General features: G+C 45.1%; 1 long non-coding RNA gene across 3 annotated transcripts in view; it reads right to left on the bottom strand.

Moving 5' to 3' along the window:
- LOC111842992 (uncharacterized) overlaps positions 1–25,370 on the bottom strand; it is a 124,034-nt gene that overhangs the window by 52,274 nt on the left and 46,390 nt on the right. For all 3 annotated transcript variants that reach the window (XR_002838037.2, XR_011984280.1, XR_002838036.2), the window contains exon 2: positions 18,666–18,911. This is a non-coding gene — a long non-coding RNA (uncharacterized lncRNA). The remainder of the gene's footprint in view (positions 1–18,665; positions 18,912–25,370) is intronic.

Genomic DNA, 25,370 nt, shown 5'->3' with positions numbered 1-25,370 from the left:
TTTTGGTATTTCCACAAAAATGAAGGTAGGATGCTCAGAGCACGTTCCCAGAAGCACGCTGCTGTAGTAATTTCGCCAGAGTGTCCTTTTTATCAGGCCTGATCTCCGCTGTAAAGCCTGTGTTTGGCCAGTCATGTGACTCTGTCTCTGGTGTCGCTTTTATTCTGCCCTTAGGTTTATTCAAAATAATATTGTGCAGTGTGTAGTCCCACTATCGAGAAGGCTCTCCCCCTCCCACTGGCCCTCAGAGATGAAGGCAGTGTTTGTATTCCTCTTTCTCATTGCCCTGCAGTCAGGGGATATGCCCCCTTTTCAAATGAAATACTGGCCTTCGCTTCAGAGTTCAGCTGGTGCTTATGGGCCTGATTTAAACGTGCCCTTTTTTCTACTTACATAACAAAATGTTTTTCGTTTGGTTTTGACCCCAGTTTCTGATGCATGTAATGAGTCTTGGGTCCCGAACCGATCCACAGGTCACCGAGGTCGACGTTCCCCTGAATGCTCCAGCAGCCAGAGGAGATCATCTACAACCATCTCAGCTGCCTTGCAGCGCTTTGGCTGGGTAGCCAGTATGATTCCCTCCATATAGAGTGCAGCTTGAACCACGCCTGACTGGTTTCACATGGGCCATGCTAAGTGTGTATAATGGTTTGTGTTGGGTAGGGTAATTAGGCACCTCTTCCCTCTCGAGATGTAATCTTCTAACTTCAACAAGCGTTCTGTGGCATGCTTTGATGGTGGCTGAAGAGGAGGGGGGTTCAGCCCAGAGACTTCCTGCTACCTGACGTTTATTTTGACGGCCGCTCTGCTTATTTGTGACAGTCTTAATCGGCATTGGGGGCCCCTGGCTCCACCGAGGCCGCACATCAGAGGCGGACCCTTCTCGACACAGGGAACCCACTTTAAACGGTTGAATGTGGTGCCAGAACTCCAAGCATGTGTCGTGCTGCCTTGTACATAATATACAAGACTCCTATGAAATATTGACAGATTCCATGGCAAAATATGCACAACAACATTGCCGCAGACCCGCAAAGCGGTCGCAGCCCAGTGCTTTCCCTGCATACGGAGTGCAGTGTCAGTGATTTGCAGAAAAAAATGCATGTTAAGGAGATAATTACAGGCATCAAGACAGACGGAATAAAAACAAATAATTAAGACGTAAAATAAACCGATCGCACATTGTTCTGTGGCTTTTCTCCTCCCAGAATGCATTGCGCCTTAAAACCACAAAATATAGCTGTTATGCCTCAAGATGGGTAAATCATTTCATTTGGTGTGCTCTGCATTTCCTGTGAACCGGGGACTGTTTTTCCAGCATTTGTCTTTAAAGATAATTGAAATAGATAATTGAAAAACTGAAAGGATGATAAGTTGACATGACCAAAGCTGCACTGCTGGTCTAAACAGAGCTTCCCTCTGGTCATGTTACAGTGGTCTGGGGGAAACGATCGGAATTTAATGACCATAAGAAAACCTGGCCCAGAGAGATAAGGTCTGTTGGCCTTTATTCGTGGTCCCCATAGTAAAATGGGCAATAAAACTGCTTTGTCATCTGATTAAGTTAGTTTTTATTTTTCTGCTTTGTAAAAAAAAAAAAAAAAAAAACATTTATTGCTAATCGTTTTGCCTGAACTCACACATTCCTCTGAATAGTCGATAAAGGTCGGATGAGCACATTCTATAGCTGGTGACACCAGAGAGTATTAAAACCCTCAGTGATGCTTCACATGGAAAACGTTAGAAAACACTGCGGGGGAAGGATGATTCTCCAAGCTACGTCATTAGCTTGGCACTTCAAACATCAATGGTTTTTAGCTCAAGTGCCCTTGGATAGTGAGTAATGAGCATGAGCCCAGATTTTATAGTGACCTCAAAACCAATCCTTCGCTTGATATCTGGATACCTATGTTTTGCAACTGAAATTATGAAGATGGATGAAAAAATGTGAAAATCTGGCAGAAAAATATTCCATCAAAATATTCCATCAATATTCTATCAAAATGAAAACAATGAGATGGTAGAGATGCTGGTCTGTTATCGGACATTCTTATCTGAATTTGCATTTAACTTTCATGGCTCTGGCTATGTCAGAGGTCAAGGGTCAGGCTATGTCACATGTCAAAGGTCACACTCTGCACTGTGACATTCTTCCCAGTGAAGACCTTACTGGTTCATTCATTTTTGCTGTTTTGTGTTTTGTGCTATGTTCTGAGCTAGGCAGACCAGCATTCTCTAACTGCTTATCATGGTCAGGGCTGCAGGGGGACTGAAGCCTATTCCAGTCAGCAGAGGGCACATGGGTGGGGGGCACCCTGGATGGGGTGCCAGTCCATCACTGGGGACATGGCAGGGGACACCCTGGATGGGGTGCCAGTCCATCACTGGGGACATGGCAGGGGACACCCTGGATGGGGTGCCAGTCCATCACTGGGGACATGGCAGGGGACACTCTGGATGGGGTGCCAGTCCATCACTGGGGACATGGCAGGGGACACCCTGGATGGGGTGCCAGTTCATCACTGGGAACATGGCAGGGGACACTCTGGATGGGGTGCCAGTCCATCACTGGGGACATGGCAGGGGACACTCTGGATGGGGTGCCAGTCCATCACTGGGAACATGGCAGGGGACACTCTGGATGGGGTGCCAGTCCATCACTGGGGACATGGCAGGGGACACCCTGGATGGGGTGCCAGTCCATCACTGGGGACATGGCAGGGGATACTCTGGATGGGGTGCCAGTCCATCACTGGGGACATGGCAGGGGACACTCTGGATGGGGTGCCAGTCCATCACTGGGGACATGGCAGGGGACACTCTGGATGGGGTGCCAGTCCATCACTGGGGACATGGCAGGGGACACTCTGGATGGGGTGCCAGTCCATCACTGGGGACATGGCAGGGGACACCCTGGATGGGGTGCCAGTCCATCACTGGGGACATGGCAGGGGACACCCTGGATGGGGTGCCAGTCCATCACTGGGGACATGGCAGGGGACACTCTGGATGGGGTGCCAGTCCATCACTGGGGACATGGCAGGGGACACTCTGGATGGGGTGCCAGTCCATCACTGGGGACATGGCAGGGGACACCCTGGATGGGGTGCCAGTCCATCACTGGGGACATGGCAGGGGACACTCTGGATGCTCCTCAGAGTCCATTTTTGTACCTTAACAGGTACATTTACCTACAGCTAAAGGTACAATTGACCAAATTGTCCATAGGTGCGCATGTGTGAGTGACTGGTGTGTGAGTGACTGGTGTGTGAGTGATTGGTGTGTGAGTGACTGGTGTGTGAGTGATTGGTGTGTGAGTGACTGGTGAGTGAGTGACTGGTGTGTGAGTGATTGGTGTGTGAGTGACTGGTGAGTGAGTGACTGGTGTGTGAGTGATTGGTGTGTGAGTGACTGTGTGTGAGTGACTGGTGTGTGAGTGACTGGTGAGTGAGTGCTCATAATTCACAAATTAGCACCAAGTAATGATTAAATGGTCGGTTTTCTCCACGTGACAAGAGCTGCAACGTTTTTGCCGTGCCTGTCTCCTGCATGGGTGCATGACAGAGGCCTACCGTGCATGACAGAGGCCTACCGTGCATGACACAGGCCTACCGTGCATGACACAGGCCTACTGTGCGAGGCTGCAGATGGCGGGGGAGCTAAAGAGCAGGGCAGGCACAAATTAGGCCGCCAGTTAGCGGCTTGCTTTATCATACCAGCTTGACATAATTGTTTCTGCACGTGTCTGTTCAAGAAATCTATTAAGTCATCTATTACTGATGCTGTATTGTGGCGACGAGCTACTGCACAAACAAAACACTACAGAGTAGCCTCGCTGTTGCAGATATTTTAACGCATGAATAGCGATACACTCATGTTTCATCTTTTTCATGTCTTAATCCGTGTAGCAGTATTCAATACGCTGACGTTGGGAGGGACTGCTGGAACCACTTATCAACTGATGAAAGAAGCTTAACAAGACTGATTACAATCTGATTACAACGCACTCCCCAGTGAAAAAAAAGAGAAAAACATGACGGTTTATATGTCATGATTAAATCTCCATCTAAAGCTGACATTGTTACATGCTGCATATACATTCTGGATCAGATGCTGTCCGGAGGGTGCGCTGGTATTGGTTGGCACCCAGATTACCCAGCATGCAGTACTGGCCCAGCTTGGGGGTGGATCATGGCCTGACACCTTCCATTACTCTGTCATGGCTCTGTCAGGGGAGGCCCCTTTGGGTGGCACTAATGACCTGTGATGGCTGCTTCCCAGGGACCATCATGGCAAAGACTGCAATTCGTTCAGCTTCCCTTCCGAGCAACGGCAAACAATGCAGTTCAATTTATTTTTAGAAAGACAAGTACCAAACATATTTGCCTAAAGTATTTCACACATATATATATATATATATATATATATATAGACTGGCAGAAATATATATACAAGCACACACACTGTGCACACGCAAACAGGAAAAGGCAGAATAGAATTTGCAACAGGAACAAAATCTCTTTAGGTTGGAATGGAAGATGGAGACCAAAGGTCAGCTGACTGGCCTCAACACACAATTAGCTAATGTTCAGCTGTCTTCCTAAGGAAGGCTTTCCAGCAACATTAGAGAACATCTGCAGATACAATCAAACAAGGAATGGTTTCACAGCATAACCCCCAAGACCTGTCATGAACGACAGATATGCTGTATTCTTCACACAGTATTAAGTGTCTTTTTTTTCCGCCATATTGATCTTATTGTATTTTTGTCTTGATAGTCCGTAAATCTGCACGGACAGGAGTGATTATCAAATGAATAGCTTTAAACATTGTACTGTACATCTCCACTCAAGCGCTTCTTCTCAAACATTTGGGGAAAATTCGCAGATGTCTTGCAAAGTGACTTTTCCATATGCCGGGCAAACCTTGAAAGCAGAACACTCCACCCAGAGATGCTGATCAGCGTCTCCAAAGACTAGCTGAAACATTAGTTCGTGAACTCGCCTGTTTCGGTCCACCGACATAAGGCCATATGTTGATTAATGGGAAAAATACACTCGCGGGGAGAAAATCGAAGAATGTAGTGACCTAGTTTAAGCCTAATGATGAGGAAAATCTGTGCTATTTCAATACGCTGACGTTGGGAGGGACTGTTGGAACCACTTATCGAATGATGAAAGAGCACTGCTGCTCTTTGCGGCATCGCATGTGTGCGGGCGTGCTGTGCAGTTTATTGTGAGAGCTGCACCTTGTCTGGTCCCTAGAAGACAGCCACCTGCAGGGACGGACACATGTCGCCGTTCTCTCCGACCTCGTGTGTATCAGTGACCTGTGGAGTGAACGCTGGCTCTGACTGCTGGTCTGATGTTGGCCCGGGGGCCTCGGACGCATGGAGAGTGCTTCAGATGTTGCCCGCATTGGTTGCACCGGCCCAACTGCGGCCCTTTGATCCTGGGGGGATGATCGTCGGCGTGGTTGTCATGGAGACGTGGAAGCCTGGGAGCACTATAGCCTTCACAGGTCTTCGGGGCGATGGCTGCACCATCAGCTCCCAGAGACTCAGTCTTTCCAAACAAATATTGCCTCCTGTTGCCACTGACCCTTAATAAAAGGATGTGAACATGAGAGGCCAGAATGTGATTTATTTTCCTTTATTTAAACATGAGATTAAGTCCAGAGGTTTACCTTTGAGACGCCAATCCCCTACGGCCGTGTGCGTGACTCGGATGTGATTTGAGCTCCGATGCACTCCCCCAGCAGCCACGACCTGCACAGCCTCATGGGAAATAATATGACTAAATTGCTTTGAATAAAGGAACCAAACCTCAACCCTCTTCGGTGTAGCAAGAAAACAGCTGTTTTATAATTCTACACGATACACAAACTCATTTAGGTCGGGCAGCTTGCAAGATTCCCTATATTGAATCTACTTTCGCGACATTGGGTGAAGATGCACATAAATTCTTGAATTCAGTTTTAATTATGAGCAGATTTGCAATACAATTTTCTTTTAAGTTCCTGTCTAGTTTGCAAAAATCCAAAAGAACTCATGCCACACCCCTCCTTGAACTTTGCACAACATCGGCAGAAAGGACAATATCTATTTCTCCAGTTTCGAGAATCAACTCGGGGCCATTCGGAGTGTTTTTCAATTAGAAGTAACACGAATGGGGCGAAGAGAATTCTCGACGGTTCTGTAAAGTTGTGATGAGTAACCTGAAGCAGAGTGAACAGTGAAGAATTCAGCCTGGCTGCTTTCAAGCTAACAATCCCTTAATTAGATATTTTAAATTCTCTGCGAGTGCTACCTGTTCTGTATGGGACACTAGATTTACAAAGGCTTCTGCACATTATTCCGCGCCAAGTGAGCAAGTTGAGTGGCCATTGGAGTTGGGGAGAATCCTCCTGCATTTCAGTAACAGTCAGAAGAGCAACAGACCAACACACAAAACCCAGTGGACCCTTATCTAGTGTGACCTCTATTAACTGTACTATGCAAAATTAACACACGTCTATGTAATGAGGCTAACATTTAAGTCTCAATGTCCCAGCGTGACTGGAACCACTCTGATGTGTGATTAATTATATATGTTTTTTTTCCCTGTTTAACTTGACGCACAGCCCGGCGAGGGTCCAGGCAGCACATGTGGTTCTGATGCTGTATTTTAGCTCTGCCTGAGTTCAAACAGAGTTTACAGATGGGATTTTCTCTGCACGGGTGTCCTGTGGATCGACACATATGAAAAGCCACATTCAGATCTGGACCGAGGTCTTACAATCTTAAAAACTGTATTTAAAATGGAACGGGAAAATTCACCACACGAGAATAAAAATCAATGTATTTATACAATAACACTGGACAAAAGAAATTAGGTCACGGAAACTGCAGCTCCAAGCTTCGGATATTGAGATGCTGACTTTCTTTCATAATAAGCTTTGGCAGGTGCACCTGTATGGAATGTAGTAAAACCATGGATGTTGCACAACAGGTTGATGAATTATGAAGTATAACCCTATAATCGGGGGGGGGGGGGGGGGGTGGGTAGCTGCGGAAGTGATTTTTTTCTGCACTGACTTCCACTGTTTCTAATAGAGAAGAGAGCTGCACTGATGGTTTTCTGGAAGAAAAGACTTTCGCTACCAGTGGCTGTTATGTCTGCAACCCTCATCACCTCCACACCAGAAAAACAGCAGGCTGGAAAAGTACAGCAGATAATTCACAGTCTAATGAAAAATAACTCTTTTATGTGTACTGCCTTGTCCGAACTGGGGACCTTGGTAAGTGACCACATGATACTGTTATTGATGCAGTGAGAGCATCTTAACTGAAAGGGTACAGTGACCTAAAGAAAGTATGCAGTGGATTGTTTGCTGAAGAACCACGGGCCAGTATAGCATACACCCCAGTCATAGCTTAACCAATGGGGTTTAAGGGTTCTCAAACCAATCCCTCACATCTTTACTCAGCTCATGCTTTTCTTCTATGCTACTCCTTGACTGAGTTGAGAAAAGTCGATATATAAAGGAAGTTGGAGTGTCATTGATTCCGGCTGCTTTTGTTTGCCTCAGGAGCTTGCCATCGGTGACATGATGATGAATTCTGTAGGCTATGAGGTGCTTCTCGAGAAGAACGTCAAGCCATCTGTCCATGACCTGAAGCTGAAGCAAAAGTGGGTCTTTCAGCAAGACAGTGATCCGAAACATGCAAGCGCATCAACAACAGAATTTCCTTCTTTTGCTGGGGAAGAAGATATTTTACATTTTACACGGATCTAGTGAAGATCTGGACTAAAACCCCCACAGATATTTCAAGGCAGGACCTGGGGGAATTTGTCCTCGTTGGGTAGCACACAGACATCACTGAATTGAAGTTTTTAAAAAGTAACAGCCAGAAATTCCTCAAAAATGGTGCAGGAAACCATTTACATGAAAGGCTTAGTGCTTAGCTGCACAAGAAAGTGTTGTCATTTACTAAAACTAAAGGTTCATAAACTTGGTTACAGACATTACTATTGAATCATTCGAGGGTAAACACATGTGGAAGGAGCATCTTGGTTTTGTTTTAGTGGTACACTTGAATTATGTATAATATGCTAACCTTTTAGGAATCACTCTTGCCGCTGCCTCTATTGTATACACAAAGACATATTCAGGCAGATTATCATTCGTTTCTCAAACCTGTTCAAACACAAATCGCCATGCCGGTGAAGAATGGCAAATGGCTCATCGACTCTATGGTGATGCAGATATGCCGGAAGCATGGCTCATGGCTGCCCATTTTTATTTCCCACATTGTATGAATCTTGGGATCTGTATTCAGGAGATTACAAAAACGTAGCTGTCTTCATTGCTCTGATTGAGAAGAGAGAACAGGAAGCTAATTCAAGCCCGTCACACCGTCCTCATTCATGGCCGTGTGAGAGATGCCTGAGGTCCAGGGTGCGAGAGTTCAGCTGCTCCTTGTGGTGGGAGTACACAGGGCAGGTCTGTTCCCCTGCAACCCCTGAAAGTCGGGTCGAATAATCCCAAGCATTTGACAGATCCAAGTGCAATGATTCCTACACGTACGGTGTTACGCGATGAAAAGTGTCGTGAAAAAAGTTGCTGAATACAAGCTAAAAAATGGTGAGAATGGGGATAAATGTTTAGCATTGGGAAATGAAATGCCACTATCGATTGCGGGAAATGGGAATGAGTCGCTTCTTAAAAGGACTGCACTTCCTCTAGTGCTTTCCCAGAGGTCAGGAATGTTTCCACTGTGGAAATAAAGAGAGCTGAAGATGAGTATTAGACGTCTAAGCTGCTTTCGCCTTCCATCCTCTCTCTGCCTGTCGAACCCAAAGTGGTCATACCGAGTCACCACCCAGGGTCCTCCAAAGGAAGGCTAAGGTTCCTGGTTCACATGGCATCACAGGAAGTTCCCAACAGGCAAAAACGACAGGGGCTCAGAAGTCAAGATCCTCTAAAGCTGATTGGAGCCTTTCGACGGGGCGAGGCGTGATGTGTGTGTTTCTTCCAAACAGGAATCAGGTCTTCTCGTGGACATTGAACTGACTCATCACAGCTGGGCCACACAGAGGACTTACAGAGAAACTCAAAACAGGACATCCTGCCATTGAGTGCTGGTGTCACGGCTGGCAGAGAAACACAGCTGCATACAGCTTCCTCTTTCTGGGGGGAGGTCACTGTGTGTTTGTCAGAAGCGCAATTATGGAACTTTCTCCATGCGAGATGACCAAATGAAAGAGTGCTTGTCAATATGTATGATTATGAGTGGGTAGGAGAATGACCTGACATCACATAATCGCAGGAACAAACAAGGGACACTACATGACCAGGTTGTCCAACATCTCATTACAAAACCATGAGTATTAATATGAATTTATTCAGCAATCGCTGCTGCAATAGCCTCTGATCTTCTGGGAAGGCTGTCCATTCGATGTTGGAACACTGCTGGTGCGATTTGCTGCCATACAGGTACTGGATTGATGCTGGGTGATCAGGTCCCTTTCTGTGAGCTTGCGTGACTGACCCCTTCACATCGAAACTTACTTATGGATGTTTTGACTCCACTTACGGCTGACCAGGGCAGCTCTAGCAGGGCAGAAATGTGGCAAACTGACTTGTTGGAAAGATGGTGTCCTGTGATGGGGCCGAGCAAATAGTCACTAACTTCTTACATAAGAACATAAGAATATAAGAACTATACAAACGAGAGGAGGCCATTCGGCCCATCGAGCTCGCTTGGGGAGAACTTAACTAATAGCTCAGAGTTGTTAAAATCTTATCTAGCTCTGATTTAAAGGAACCCAAGGATTGAGCTTGCATTACGTTATCAGGAAGACTATTCCATACTCTGACTACATGCTGTGTAAAGAAGTGCTTCCTTAAATCCAGTTTGAAATGTTCTCCCGCTAATTTCCACCTATGGCCACGAGTTCTTGTATTTCAACTAATGCTGAAGTAACTATTTGGTTGAACAGCATCCAAACCTGTTAGAATCTTATAGACCTGGATCATGTCCCCCCTCAGTCTCCTTTGCTTGAGGCTGAACAGATTTAGCTCAACTAACCTTTCCTCGTATGACATTCCTCTAAGACCAGGGATCATTCTTGTGGCCCTACGCTGCACCTTTTCTAAGGCCGCAATGTCCTTTTTAAGATATGGTGACTAAACCTGCACACAATATTCTAGGTGAGGTCTGTATGACCATCCATTCTGCTGCCAGTGTTGCAGAAATTGCACGTCTGTGTGCTTCATATATATGTATTGGCAATGGGTGTGGCTTAATTTGGCAATTTCTCAAATTCATAGCGATGTCTGCATAATGTTGGCAACATGGTATATCTGGAGACATCTTAAAAAGAGGCACGGAGATTTATTAGACTTGCAAGGTAACTGACCTCCCTCCTGAACTGTATGGGCCCACAGTTAGCTGTTGGTGAAAAAAAATTCAGACGGAAGCCTGCACTGGTTACCTGCTGAACTCAGCACACATATCACGCTGAGATCTTTCGCGCCGTTCCTAAAGTGGCATGGAAGCTTCCTTCACCACGGCCGTCTCCAGTTTGACCTTCCACTTTGAAAGTTCACAGTTTTTTTCAAGCCCCCTGCTCTCAGCCAATTCACATACCACATTTACATTTCTCACGAAAGACCTTGACGGGACAAGACAGTGTAAAAAAAACGAGCCCGGGATTTCCAGCGTGAATCCATGCGGCGTGTTTTCTAACCATGTGCATTTCCCATATCCTCAGCTGGCACAGCTGTGTTGCTTAGACACAATCTCACCCTACAGCGTCCTGTTCACAAGCAATGAAATCGAAAAGCAGACTGTGCTCACTAGCTGCCACGTGTATGTCCACCAAGGGTAGGCCATTACATAAATTATAATAATAATAATAATAGTGAGAACTTAAACCAGGTTTGATAGTATTTGCAAACTGAAATTACACCGTAAATGCAGACCGGTGTTACGGCTCTTAGTTACACACAATGAACAGAAATGTTGGTGAAACGGGTAGTGTAAACGGGTAGTGTAAACGGGTAGTGTAAACGGGTAGTGTAAACAGTCTCTTTATAGATACATCATCACTGTGACCATCCTGGAACCACAGAAGGCAGGCTTGTTGTGTGTGATCAAAATATGACTGTGCTCGAAGGTTGTCATGGCAACGACATGACTCAGGAGAGCGGCGTGCGGTGTTGCTTCATGCGATGTCACGAGCTGCCCGTGGCAATGACAGTCCTTCATCTAAGGGGCTTTAAAGGCAGAGAAGCCCAGCGGTAGGTAAAGTGATGCCACACCACAGCCTCCCTACCAAACCAAATCCTGGCAACATTTTGGCTAGAAACCTGCTATTAACATTAAGACCTGAAGATGTTTGATTAATGCATCGTATCTAGAGCGTGCATTATGCCAAATATGGTGCGAAGAGGCTGATGTTTAACTGGGTGTGTTTCCAGTCTCACTGTCTGAAAGGACTTGGACTTATACTTTGCTGATATTAGAGGGAGTTAACACGGACAGGAAATTCATCACGCTGAGTAGAATTTCATCGCCCTAAGTCATCTTCTTAGATGTTGCTTTTGTTGGACAGGGCAGTGTGGGAGCTGAGACGCTGTGACGCACGGAGCACAGCTCTCTGGATTATAAATCCATTGTTGAACCTGGAGCACTACAGTCTGGTTGGGTGCCAGGTTTCATCCCAGCTTGGGCCTCCTCCGAGGGAGGTGTGAAGGCCAGCTGCTTTACGGCCCTCGCGTGGCCGGTGAGAGCAGTGACGACAGCATGACCATCCGTAAGAAGGTGCCACTGGATAGAGTTCATGCATGACAAGCTGCTGCCACTCAGCAGCCACTCAGAGGCAACGATTTCCAAGATGCCATTCCCAGATTCTCTCTCTCACTCTCTCATGGTTTTAACAATTGAAAAAAGAAGAAGAGAAGAAGCAATAAAATAAAAACTCCACTTACTCCAGCAACTACCTGCCTACTTGGTCGCACTTAAAACCGGCTTCCCTTACATAAATATAAATCTGTTCTCATCCTAAAGAAAGTGACAAAAATTACACAGTCTTTCCTCTCTTTTTGGGTCCAATGATCTTTCTGTCACTTGCCAGGACACCAGATGGTACTAGTCAATACATCAGAGTATAAGGCACTTTTATGTTACAGAGCCTTGTTTGACAAGATGTGAAGCGCTTTTGTGGACGGCTGTTACAAAAGGACATTCACTCGGCCCGAAACCTCTGACTTTCCTATAGAGTCACTGACTGTGTCCAGTTTTAACAGGCGGCCAGACAAAAGGGTGATTGTACCATTTGGTATTACTGTATAGTAACTGTAAAAGCTTGATAAAGAATTTCAGCAAACTTACTGTCTACATCCCACAATGCAAGTCCTACAATAACGGCACACCAGCAACAGTGGGAACATATACACATGATGAATAAAAAGCATTGATATAAACAAGAATGAAAGGACTCTGGGCTGCATATCGCTGAATTCCCAAAGTCCTAATATAATTACATGCATTCCCGCTGTCTGAATCCTTCAAATCCCATCAAAGATAACGAGTTCTGCAAGAATTTCATACAAAATATACACACCATCTCGAATGAAACTGATACCCTTATTCAAGCAAACCAATGAAATTAATTATGAAATCAAACATTTGCTTTTCAATATAATTTTAAAAGGTTTGGTTTCAAATTCTAGCAAAAAGAATGAACAATGCAAACACTGTGCTGATCCTGGACTGAAAAGCAATTTAAACAGAATAGGCACCAGCACTAACAAGAGCTGAAAACCTCCCGCAGACAATTTGCAATGGATTGTGGGAGCACAAGACACTCTCCAATTAAGACCAACCAGCTGCCAGACTAACAAAGAGGGTGTGGCCAGAGCGGGCCACTGAGGTGGAGTTTTGGTGATGCAAGCTGGGAGCTTGCCAAATAAGGCGGCCAGACTCTGAGGTCACACCTGGGACTCCTCTTCTGCTGCTGGAGAAAACAGAAGAGGAGGATTTGACAGCTCCATAAAGAAAAGGATGAACACGGCAGAGTCTCCTGTTGTTGAACCTCTGACTTGATAAGCTGGAAGCAATTATTAGTGGACCCAGAAGAGGGCTTGACAGAAAGTTGACGATGAATTTAAGGATGACGACCCATGAGGTTTTCCAGGGTTTGCAAAAATGCAGCCAGCAACTGCCTGGATTTGGATGCTGGGTGGGGATATACAGCTGTTTCATGTGATCTCATGTATGCAGAATTTCAAGCCATCAGGGAACTCCCAACAAGCTCTGAACCCCGATTAACTACAGGTCCAGTCAGGGTTCCTGCAATTCACAGCCTATCCAAGGAAGCTGGGAACAACCTGGATGAGATTCATTGCAAGGCACTCACACATCAGGCTACCATCCATTCAAGTAGCATGTCTTCATAACATGCCATGACATGGATAAATCTGTTGACAATGCATGCAAACGTGAAAAATCTAAGGAGTTTGGGCCCAAGTCCAAATCCAAAACCACAACCCTTAGAGCTGTGAGGCAAAAAAAATAAATCTGCACATTGAATCAGTATGTTACTTAATTCCAGAAAGTACAGGCATATAATTTTATGTGTCACCAGTGGTCACAAGACCATGCATAATTGGATACATCCCATGAACACCATTTGGTACCACTTGCATTGGTATTTTTGTCTCCACAAAGGCTTGTGATGTAACTTCAAAAGCTGCCCTGATTCTGCCGCCTTACAGGAGCTTGGCAAGCATCCTGCCTTGTTAACTGTGGTCTATAGTCAAGAGGTGAAGCGTTTCATGCCAGTCGCACAGGGTTTGCCCTCAGCCTCCAGCATTCCTGATTTCAACTGCATTCTTACGTCAGCACTTCTCCCTGGGCAGACTGACCCCTGAATTTATCGAAAGATCTCGGCTTGACCACGCACGTGTGATCACACGGCCAGAATATAAGGCCACCCTGTTCTAGCGCCGCCATTTGTACGTCACTCTGTGTTTTGACGCTCACAGGATATAGATGGCGTCTTGTTTCCCTGCATTCCGGCGGGATCAGAGGAGACATGCAGCACGCTTTGCCGCAGAAACGCGCCCATCACTCGGCCGATGCCACCTCATGCATTCTAGGATAATAACCCCCCCCCCCATTTTCCCGGTGCGACATATATCTGCCATTCTGAGTAACACCTGTCACTTGCTGGGATGCACGTTTTCATCCACTCTGACAGCATCAGAATATGCTGCCGGATATGCCTCTTTGTCCCAGCACCCAGACAGAAACGTAGTGACCCCCTCCCCCTACACACACACACAAACACACACACATTAGTAATCGCCTTTCCTCGGAACAAGGAACATGCTTCAGTACAGTTGAAAAGGAATATTTAAGCGCATGTCTCTGCAGCTGAGAACAACATCGCTTACGGGTCAGCAGAATGAAGCCAGTTCCCTCCACATCCAGAATCCCTTTTATTACATTACTCACAAAGAGCATTTATACATCTAAATTTACTGTCATAGATGCTCAGCTGTAAGCTTTACAATAAAGGTCTGAATGCTGAGCCCTGATGAGGTATAAAAAAAATGTGAGGTTGATGAAACCACAACAAGCCATGTAGCAAAAGTAACCACTGAGATCAGAATAGAGAAATGATCAGGTACAAGAACTGCCAGAAGCCAGCTTACAAAGGGAGCACATTCGAAACAATAAATGTTATCTGTGCCATTCCACGAAAGCAGTGCTCTCTCGATTTTTGGAGACATTTTCTGAATGATTTACAGCATTTCTTCCCTGCGAAAGTACCTAGCAGTGCAATTAGAGTTTTCTAATTAATTCGATTCACAGGAAAACCCAGGGACTTGCAGGAAAGTGAGGAATATGCTCGACAAAATGGATGAGCCACCAGCAGACCATGCTAATGAAATCTGTCTGTCCTACTGGGACTGTGGCTGAGGCTCGTTTTGACTTTCTGCAGTTGGCTCCCCCCCCCCCCCTTAGTGAAAGAGTCACACCCTGGCCGAGACATAGCTGAAATCTCCTAATAACAAGTATCACTTCCATATGTTCGGCGCTTTTCAAGCATAAAGTGAAGAAGATGCTCAAGAGATCATCAAGCTTCCATGTTACATATCAGACTTAATGAACCCTCTGCGAAGCACGTGAGAGTGTCTCCTGCTGTCTGCAAGCCCCAGCAAGAGCCAAGCCTTTTATGTCTCAATGTTGGTCAAAACAATGGTACTTCACTGGCATTGTGGAAGGAAGGTTAGTACTGTGGGACCTATGGGACTAGGGATCAAGTCTCTGTTAGGGTTCTGCGTGTAGAGTTTTGCATGTTCTCCCCATGTTGTCATGGGTTTCCTCAGAGTACTACTCTGGTTTTCCCACCCTAAGTCCAAAAATGTACTGAGGTTAATTGGAGTTGCCAAATTATCCCAAGGTATGCATGTGTGAGTGAATGGTTTGTGAGTGTGCTCTGTGATGGTTTGGTGCTCCGCAATGGGTCATCCCTGTCTTGTGCTTGTAGCCTTGGACTACCAGCAACCCTGATACCCTAATTAGGAGAAGTGGTTACATAAAATGGATGGATTTACTCCACCTTCTGTTCTGGTCAACCAATAAGTTTATGGGTGTGTGTGTGTGTGTGTGTATATATATATATATATATATATATGTATAGAGAGAGAGAGAGAGAGTGCCCTACGTTGTGTCCCGTGCTTCTATACAACCCAGGATCAGCATTTATGGAACTTCAATCAAGTAATGATGCCAAGCATTAGCACCTATTGCAGGTCTTGCACATTGGTCACAAGGTTACCCGCCGCATTTAGAGTGACAGGACAATGCACTACTTTGTGCAAAATCATATCACTATCACACTCGAAGAACTATATACACTTGAGGAACTCTCGACAATAGAGAAGTCCTTTACATGTGTGTGTGGGGGGGTTTTCATTGCTGCTGTTTATTATGCTTTAGTTGCTGGTCCATAGCAGACTGCTTCTGGGAAATCTGCCCCATTCCAGTCAAAGACATCATGTTCCACGGTACCTCTATTATTTGCATTTTCTGTATAATATCTTATTATTCCCAAGTAACAGGCAGCGAAGCTTCCAGGCTCAGCAGAGGCCTTGCTGTAGCCCCAGTGAGCATAACACTGAACCTAAAGTGCTCCTCTACGGCATCGAGCAGCATAAATGAGCAAAAATTGTAATTCACTTGGATAAAAGCATAAGCTAAGCAAATAAACATACTCATATTTGACAAAAAATGTGAGTGTAAACTGAATTAAATCATTTCCATTTAAATTCACTGAACTGCTGCCATAGCGACAACTGTTGATGGAAGCAGCTGAACTGTTAAAGCACTTCTGCAGCTGCCTCCAGTCCGGCCTCCTCTGCCTCGTCGAGCGCCGGCCTCCTTTAAACAGTGTTGCTGGGATACACTCGTTCAAGCTCATTAAATGTAATCGTTTATTCAATCGAACTACACATCTGTTACTCCAGACTGAGTATCTCAGACCTTTCCAAACACATTCTTTGTCCAATGAAAAGAAAACCAAACCTTATAACCAAACTTCAGCAACACGATAGTGGATATTTCATAAGTTTACATTTTCACCCTTGGCTTTAGGAAAAAAATAAAAGATATCCAAAGTATCCCACGTCCCTTTACCTCAAATTATAACTTTTCAAAGGACTTTACTATATGTTTCTTAAAGTGTTGCAACTCATTTCCAGTTATGACCAGTCCAGAAGACTGGCCATTCTTGAAGAACCACTCAAATCATACAGTTCTCAAGGAATACTCTAGTCCACTTGTTCAGAAAAACCGATTATGGGCCATTCTGTGGATTTCTGGACATATTATGGTTCTGAAAGCATCACAAGCACATTTCAATAAATTCTTGTATATTGGAATCTTTATTGTGATTGTGCCCAGCAATGGGTTGGTGTCCCATCCTGGGTTATTCCCTGCTGTGTGCCCGTAGCTTCAGGGATAGGCTCCGGACCCTGAGCAACCCTGAATTAGACCAGCGGTTCAGAAAAAAAGGAGGGATGGATGGATGGATAGAATCTTCATTACCACAAAACCAAGGATGGTGGAAATTTGTAGACATATATCTATGTCCATGTCTAGGCTGGGAAAAGAATTACAGGACATCATTGGAAAGAACTGTCCTACAAATTACCACATGGGAAAAACCAAGTGCCTGGGTCTTCAGGGGGAGAGAGTACAGTAGTTAACACCCCCCCCCCCCCCCCCCCCCCCCATGAGGGGGCGCTCTGGCTGCAGATGCAAAACTCGTACACATCATTCAGTCCCACCTGTTTTCAGCTATATGGGTTATTAACAACTTGGACACGTCTTAATAAGGAACAGCGGCCAGCATGGTTAGCCTGCAGAGCTAGAAACAGGTGCGAGACCTCTCCCATCGAGTGTCTCCCACCAGGGGGTGAGAAAGACATTATCTGTGGACACGTCACAGCAATGGGACTGAAGGACTTACAATTCACCCCCAAAACCCAAGCAGAAACAGAATTGTAGGCATAAGATTACTCACACAATCCTTTATATAGGTTCCAAAAGCAATAGCCCAGATCAACTCAAAACATTATAACGTGATGCGATCTTTCTTACCTATAAATAAAAAACACTTGATCTTTTTACTGGGGAATAATTACACAAGACTATCATATGTCAAATATAGGTTATGCAAAATAGCCTATTTAAGATATAATGTAGTGCATATTACAGAGTTCTGAATACCGATCAGAGAAATCACCTACGCTCAAAATTACACAGTATGTTGCTACTGGCAACTGACGTTGGTGTTTAAGAGCCCATGTTAGCAGAAGAAAGCAAACATTGCATTCACAATCTGTAGCTCAATGACACAGGCTGCATTTCAGCATTGTGTGCATATCACATAATTTGTCAGTTCCCTTTGGTGTCATGAGGAAGGAACACATAAGACGGCCCCAGTCTACGCGCACAGCTAGCAAATATTCTGCTGTGTGACCAGAGCTGTGCATGTCTGTATGTCTCTCTTTTTCTCTGCCTGTTTCTCCCTCTGTCTGTTTCTCTGTCAGTCCCATGGTCTCTGTCTCTTTGTCAGTCCTATGGTCTCTGTCTGTTTCTCTGTCAGTCCTATGGTCTGTTTTTCTATCTCTCTCTCTCTCTCTTTCTCTCTGAATGTTTCTCTGTCTGTCACTCAGTCTGTTTCTCTGTCAGTCCCATGGTCTCGGTCTGTTTGTCAGTCCCATGGTTTTTGTCTGTTTCTCTGTCAGTCCCATGGTCTTGGTCTCTTTGTCAGTCGCCTGGACACTCTGTCTGTTTCTTTGTCTGTCTCTCTGTGTCTCTCTTTTGTCTGCCTCTCTTTGTCTCCTTCCATCTGCATGCTTGTTTATCTTTTTGTCTGTAGCTTTCTCCTACGCTGCTCCTGGCCCCTCTGTGTCTTTTGTGCGTATGCCTGTCTGTCCACATGTCAGTTTGTCTTACTCCCCCTCCCCCATGCCTCTGCCCAGGACCTTCCTGGCACACTGTGGATGATGAAGAGGAGGCCAGATGGGCAGCCTTGCCCGTGGGCCTCCTGAGGCCTCCCTCCTCTGCCCCGCCACAGATGGGTCAGGCGTGGCCCCATTACCTGCTAAGTGGCTCTCCTCCGACACACAGACATGCCTCGTCCACCGGGCCCTGAGGTCTGCTAATCGCTTGGGCCTCGCTTGCGTCTCATGGCCGATGGATCTCCGGGGATGGCTGTGGTCCTGGGTCCGTCAGCGGTCTGGGCGGCTGGCTCGAATGGGGAAAGGTCACTGCATGTGTCAGTGTCCTACTGCAGTACTGCAGGCTCCATCCAACATGCGGCAACATCTGCGGCGGCAGGATGCGCCTGCGAGTGTGAAAATAACTGAAGTTACTATAAACTGCACTTAAAAAAATACAGAAGATACACTAAGAAGTATATCAGTATATATATATATATACACACACACACACACACACACACACACAAGTCTTAGGCAGGCAAAGGAAATGATGTTTAAAGCTTAGCTATTTCAATACCTCTCCTGAAGGCACTTCAGTTAGGAACGCCCATCCCATACATCAATGTGTCGACCTCAGCACGCCATGCTCTCACTGATTCCAGAGCTATAGACCTCCCTCCCTCCCTCCCTCCCTCCATCCATCCATCCATCCTCGAACCACTTACTCAGAACAGGGTCATGAGGGGGGAGGGGGTGTTGGACTCTACCCTAGGCAGCACAGGGCCCAAGGTAGGAGGACACTCTGGACCCGCGTCCATTTCAGGCCACGCACACCTGCACACATTCACGCACAATCGCACGCTTCAGAAATTAAGTACATTTAATACAATTATATTTTCTTTTGTAATATGATGTTGTCCGATTTGACAAAATTTAAGGCCCGAGCCGCCGCCCCACAAACAGGCCTCCGGGTGTCGTGCCATAATGGACTCGGGCACTTAGTGACGAATCGCCAGTTGGTGTGCAGAGCAGATGCCCAGAGGAAGAGGATTTACCCAGAAGTGCCTGCTCCTGTTCACCAGCACACTAATCACAGTCACGGGTGCGCTGCTGCCTTCAGAGCCCCTCACCAACAAAACGACCAGCAAGAAAACGGCACCAATTACGGAAGGACTTCCTGCCCTGAAACCAACTTCTGTTATAATCAGTATCAAACAAATAAAGGATATTATTTCATTATTTAACTGAAATTATATAACTGTAAAAGACTCATTTTAATTAACCCCGTTTTATTGAGCCAAGTTCATATATGAGGCAGGAAACAATGACTGAAATGTTGTGTAAATATCCATTGGGGTCATATAGCAATGGGTTCTGTTTGTCTCTCAAGTTAGAACAAGCATCCAGGCCCTGCTCTGCTCTCTGTTGTAACCCTCACCACAGGTCAACGTTCATTTGATCTCCCTGTGGGTTTTGTTTTCATTTCGATTTTGTAAAGCCCACCTCCACTCCCATAACCAAACAAATCACCTATTGTTTCTGACCATCATGTCACATGGTTCTGTTTGTTGTCTTGCTGTCTTACAGAATGCTTGCAAGATGCATTCTGGGTAAAAAAAAATCTATTGCTGGATAAATTACACCGCGATGGTAACAGCTTCAACCTGCAGAGGTAGTTAAAGTGTATCACTAAGTATCATCTCAGCACTTTCAGATGCCTGGTCAGCTCACTCTGGGGGCATTTTGACTACAAGAGGCCCAGAGCAATGCTTCACCTCACCCAAAGTAAACACGCCGGCAGGATGGCAATGGGACAACAACTGAGATGGCAATGGGACGCCGGCTCCCAAACATCCCGTGCGGCTTTCTGGATGACAGATGAGGACCCCACCTTCAGCACTGGAGGAGCCTCCTGGTTGTATCATCCCCCAACCCTGCAACCTCCAAGTATGAATACTTCTGAGCTCTCCTCTGCAGGCCATACTAGCCCTGTCACAGCTGAGACTTGTAGCTCGGGGGTCAGCAAGTTATTGGAAGTAATAGAAGTAAAATAACCTTAGTTTACATACCTCCAGCTGCACTTCATTAATTTTGCCTTGTTTACTTTAATGGTAATCTAAGCATGGCTCGTTCATTGAAAACCTTGACATGACAGTGTAAATTTCAGGCCTGGCACACTGCCATGTGTATAGCACACTGAAAGAGCCCTGGGCCCCGAACAGGGCGGCATTTGGCTGGTGGCGCTTGGGAGTGACCCTGTTGCTGGCTTGTCTGGGGTCCTCCAACAAAAATCGCTCAACGTTACAGCATAATAATGTCACTGTAAATAGTATGCCTTTGACTCTTTATCCGACACAAGACTACCAAGTGAATAGATAAATTAATGACAATGAGAAATTGCCTTGCAGATACTTTGTAATGGCCTTTGCTTATATAAATAACAATGTTACCTGTGTAATGCTTTACAATCACTGCACCATCTTAATGCATTCACGGAACATTCATAAGCAGCATCTAAGTATATCTTAACGTCATAATGGATTCAATTCATATTACTTTCAATGAACAAGTCATGGCAGCTTTAATGTACATTACTAACTAACATTATGATCATATAATTATATAATGTTCGTTAGTAATGTACATTAAAGCTGTCATGTCAAGTATAAGCATGAATGCAATATGAATGCATTATGAATGCACTATGAAGGTGCAGTTAATGTAACCCATTACTGCTAATGGTTTCTCCAACCCACTTGGTGTAAATGTTTTGCAATTGATGCAGTAGCATGCATTGTTTTTTTTCCTATTTAAACCACCACAATTAAAACTGCCCTCAGTTTGAAATGTAGCGTGCAGCCAGTGGTAACACCAATGGAAAGCTGGGTGTCTTTGAAAGGGCATTTTGTCACCTTCGTGACTCTGAATTGCCTTTATTGCCAGCTATCTGCACCACTGAATGCCCTGATGAATGGCGGGAAACGTCCCTGGATTACAATGGGATGACTCAGGACCATTCACCGTTTCCAGGCCGAAGTAACGCTTCATACGGTGTTTTCCTCAGTGGGAAACCCAGAGGCACAGTCGAGGGCAATAATAAAGATGAAAAGTTGAATGATCAGCCAAGATTACTTAACGCTGCCCGAATGTAAATCGGCCCAGGGGGACACTGCTGGCTATGCTCTTTGCTGTGAGGAACGAGGTCGGTGACAGCAAGAACTATTAAGACCCCCCCCCCCACCCCCAAGTACTTTTTTCCTTGGTGTAATATGCTGAGGACTTTAGGTAGGACAGGGAGTAGCGCAAGGGTTGCGGGCTCCAGCATGAAAATTTATTCCTCCTGTAAGAGTGTCACAGGTCAAAAGTTCAGCCGACAGACATGGGCTCACGGACAGCGAGGGGCTGAGACTCAGGGTTCAGACTCAGCCTAAGCAGCAGGGTATCCATTATTTGCGGCTGAGCCGTTCCCCATCTGTGCCCCACTGAAAGCTTCACCTCATCTGTCTCTGCAGAAAAGACACTGAAGGGGGTCAGGGCGCCTCCTTTCTGCTGCCACCCTGCACTGCAGTGGATGTACAGAGCCGGGTTTGATCAACTAGAGCGTTTCTAATTGGCCGACAGACACAACTGCGTACTGTGTAACCAGCTCCTTCCACAAAACACCACACTCCATTAGAGAGACTCTGCTAAATGGCAGGCAAAATGTCAGCAATCCCGAACGAGCAAAACAGCGCAATAAACTGATTTATGAGCCAGAAACCCATAAAGGGCTGAAATCAGAGATAAGCACCATCATGGAGGATTATTACGAGCTGCCGTCAGACCATCAGAGCAGATTTGGGGCAAAGTCCGTTCAGCTTGGGGCAACTGAAAGGTTCCGTGACTCTACCTGGGCAGAACGTGACTGAGATGTGATCTAAATGTAAAAATCATTATTTATCATTTCATGGGCCGCAAAAGCCAGTTTAGCAATTCGCTCAGCCAGTTAAAAGCTCCAGTAACACAGGTACATAACCTGCAGTGGCAAGACATAAAGTCAGAAACACAAACCATCAGTGACACGGAGAACGCATATGTTACTTTCCAAAAAAACATCACATTCTCTCAAGATGTTTGAACATTTTGCGTCTGTAAGAGATACAGCTGATGTGAAGCTGAATCAACCTCAGACACACTAAACCATATTATTAAAAAGACTTTTATATTTTCTGTGTTAAAAAAATTAAGTTGTCCTTTGTCTTCTGGTTACATATTAAATGATAGACCAGAGAAATATGAAAGGCTATTCAACATACTGTAGATATATAACCAGATAGTCAAGTTGCAAAACATGAACCTTACAAAGAGTTGAAGATATTGCTTTGAGTTGGCAGCAACTTCTTGTTTATAAATTTACCGTGAGCTATGATTTAGCAATGCACTTGGCCGGGTTGCAGGTGAGGTTACAGCATGCTGGCAAAGGTGTGGAGAAGCCAGCCGTTAAGCTAGCCAAGCGGGCATCGTGTTCGGATGCGGCAACGGGTCACGGCCGCCCGGCCCAGGATACTCCCAGGAACTTCATTAGCACAATGCCCAGGGACATCTGTTTAACGGGAACTCCGTTACCACATCCACCTAATCAGCCTGCACCCTGGGGAAAATTATCTGTACGGGGGAAGCCAGCGGGGGGCGGGGCAGCATCTAAAAGTATCACCCTAGAAGTCTGCAGGGTCCTTCAATCTTCCCCAAATTAGATTCTTTATGAAAATGGAGGCAGCTGGTTTTGCTACGTTAACAGAAGTGGAACTAACGTAATTCCCCCCAGTCCAGCCAGAAATTAATCTGTGACTAGATTATAAACAATTTTTTGAATGGCATTGCCTCGTTGTATTTTTCTGGGCTGGGTTCAGTTCTGTTAAAGCGCAGTATCAAGTTAATGAACTTTAATTGCTCATAGGCATCTTGGTAGATGATATTATCCAGAAAAGCATCATAATGGCAGATCCACTGCACTTCTGTGATGCACAAGAAGGCCTTTGTTCACAGCGGCACTCTGAGCAGAATAAAAGAATTAGTGAAAAAGAATTTACTCTTTGTGATTCATTACCACATAAATGTAGGTCAAGGCAAAGAATGTGCATGAAATTGCTGCAGGATTGAGTTTAAGTGCTTTATGATGTTAAAAATCCAAGCATGATGAGAAGGCAATCTGACATTCCCATGCACAGGCTAAAGATGAAATAATGATAGTCAAAAACGTATAAGTGCATCACCAGATGCTGACAGTCCAGTGTCAGACCAAACAGAGAAAACCCACGGAAAAAGAATTCTTGAAAGGTTGTGTATGCTTTTTCACACATATTAATTTTTGTATGATTCAGCAAAATGGCTGGCGGCTGTTTTCTGCTGATTTGGCTAAGCTGCATGACATGATGACAAAGACAGCCGCGTGTTGGGAGCTGTATGTTTCACATTCTGAACTTCAGCCAGCCAACAGACAAGCAACAGGCCAATCAATGGTTCCCCCCACCTTCCTCTGGAGGAAAGGGTGTACTTTCCATTCCCTTGTCCAACAACAAGCCATCCCTGACTGTCCCTCGGTGGGTATATGCATCTTTGCAGAGATTAGGCTACACGCCCTTAAAGGCCTCGCCAATCCCCATGACGACAATATAAACTCATACACATACAATAAGAGCTGAAACTGTATTAAGGATATACAGCTTTAGGTTTGTTTAAAGACTTAGAATGTAGATTAGGTAAAAAAAAATAAATCCTCATTGAATTCTTTCTGAATGCCTCTTGTGAAAGGCTGGAAAAACAATACGAGAGTGAAATACTGCACGGATCCACCATGCTTATGAGCTATAGTTAGACTGAATGTGCCATCAAACAAATAACTGTAGGTATTATTTCGTTGCTCAGAGGATGCGATTATCTGAAACAAACTTACATTTTGAGTCATACATTTCTGGCACTGGCACCTGCTGGCACTAGAAGTGGCATCTTTGAAGGGAGCACTCTAGACTGTCCTGCCGGCCTGTATTTACATAACACTGCACTGCCACGTTGGCTGTTTTCTGCAAATGAATTGTACCATGGGGGGGGGGGGGGGTGGATTTTTAAATCCACCTTTTTGGAGCTCATTCTTTCACATAGCAATAGATTCACCTCCAGCAATTTGACACATCTCATATATCTCATAATTATGTGGCATCATTTATGCGGTTTATGTCTATCATTAGCTGCTTATTGAGCAGTTGCCTTTAACTATTAGGTTGACAAAACATAAAAACATAAAAAGTAAAAAAAAAAAAAAAAAGTCCTGTACTGAGCACAACTAGTCTAAATATCTCATTGTCAGTTAGGCTGTGTGGTAACATTCTAATTTATTTCTTCAGGGAGTGGCGAGTACAGTATGCCTGTCCTGAGAGAGAAATGCTGAAAATTAAAAAGGGTGGAGCCCATTATACGCTACACCCATGTAACGGCACCAGAGGGACAATGAACCCAGCTGAGATATTCAGTCATACTTCAGAATATACCGGCTCATTGTGAATTCTAATGCATAATGCATCAGGTATGCGTAACTGGTCTCACATGCAAACAATGCTAAATGAATCCAAGAATGTGCTCATATGATTTTTTTACTATGCCTATCAATTTATAGCCAAGTACATAATGGTATTCATGGATCTGCTGGAAAGTAGCCACACGCATATGGTTCAAATCAGAATATGGAAACGCGCAAATGTACCTATAAAAACCCATTAATACAAAAAACAGCATTATTAAAAGAAGTGTCACCCGTTTCTGGAAGGCCGGTGTGAACCTGAGGTTCTAAAGCGAGGCAGTCAAATTCATCCCTTCCTCCATTTTCCAAA

This window comes from Paramormyrops kingsleyae, chromosome 19 (assembly GCF_048594095.1).
Source record: "Paramormyrops kingsleyae isolate MSU_618 chromosome 19, PKINGS_0.4, whole genome shotgun sequence".
Classification (NCBI taxonomy): domain Eukaryota; kingdom Metazoa; phylum Chordata; class Actinopteri; order Osteoglossiformes; family Mormyridae; genus Paramormyrops; species Paramormyrops kingsleyae.
Note: the sequence above shows the minus strand (reverse complement) of the source record. Positions and strands in the feature narration are given on the sequence as shown.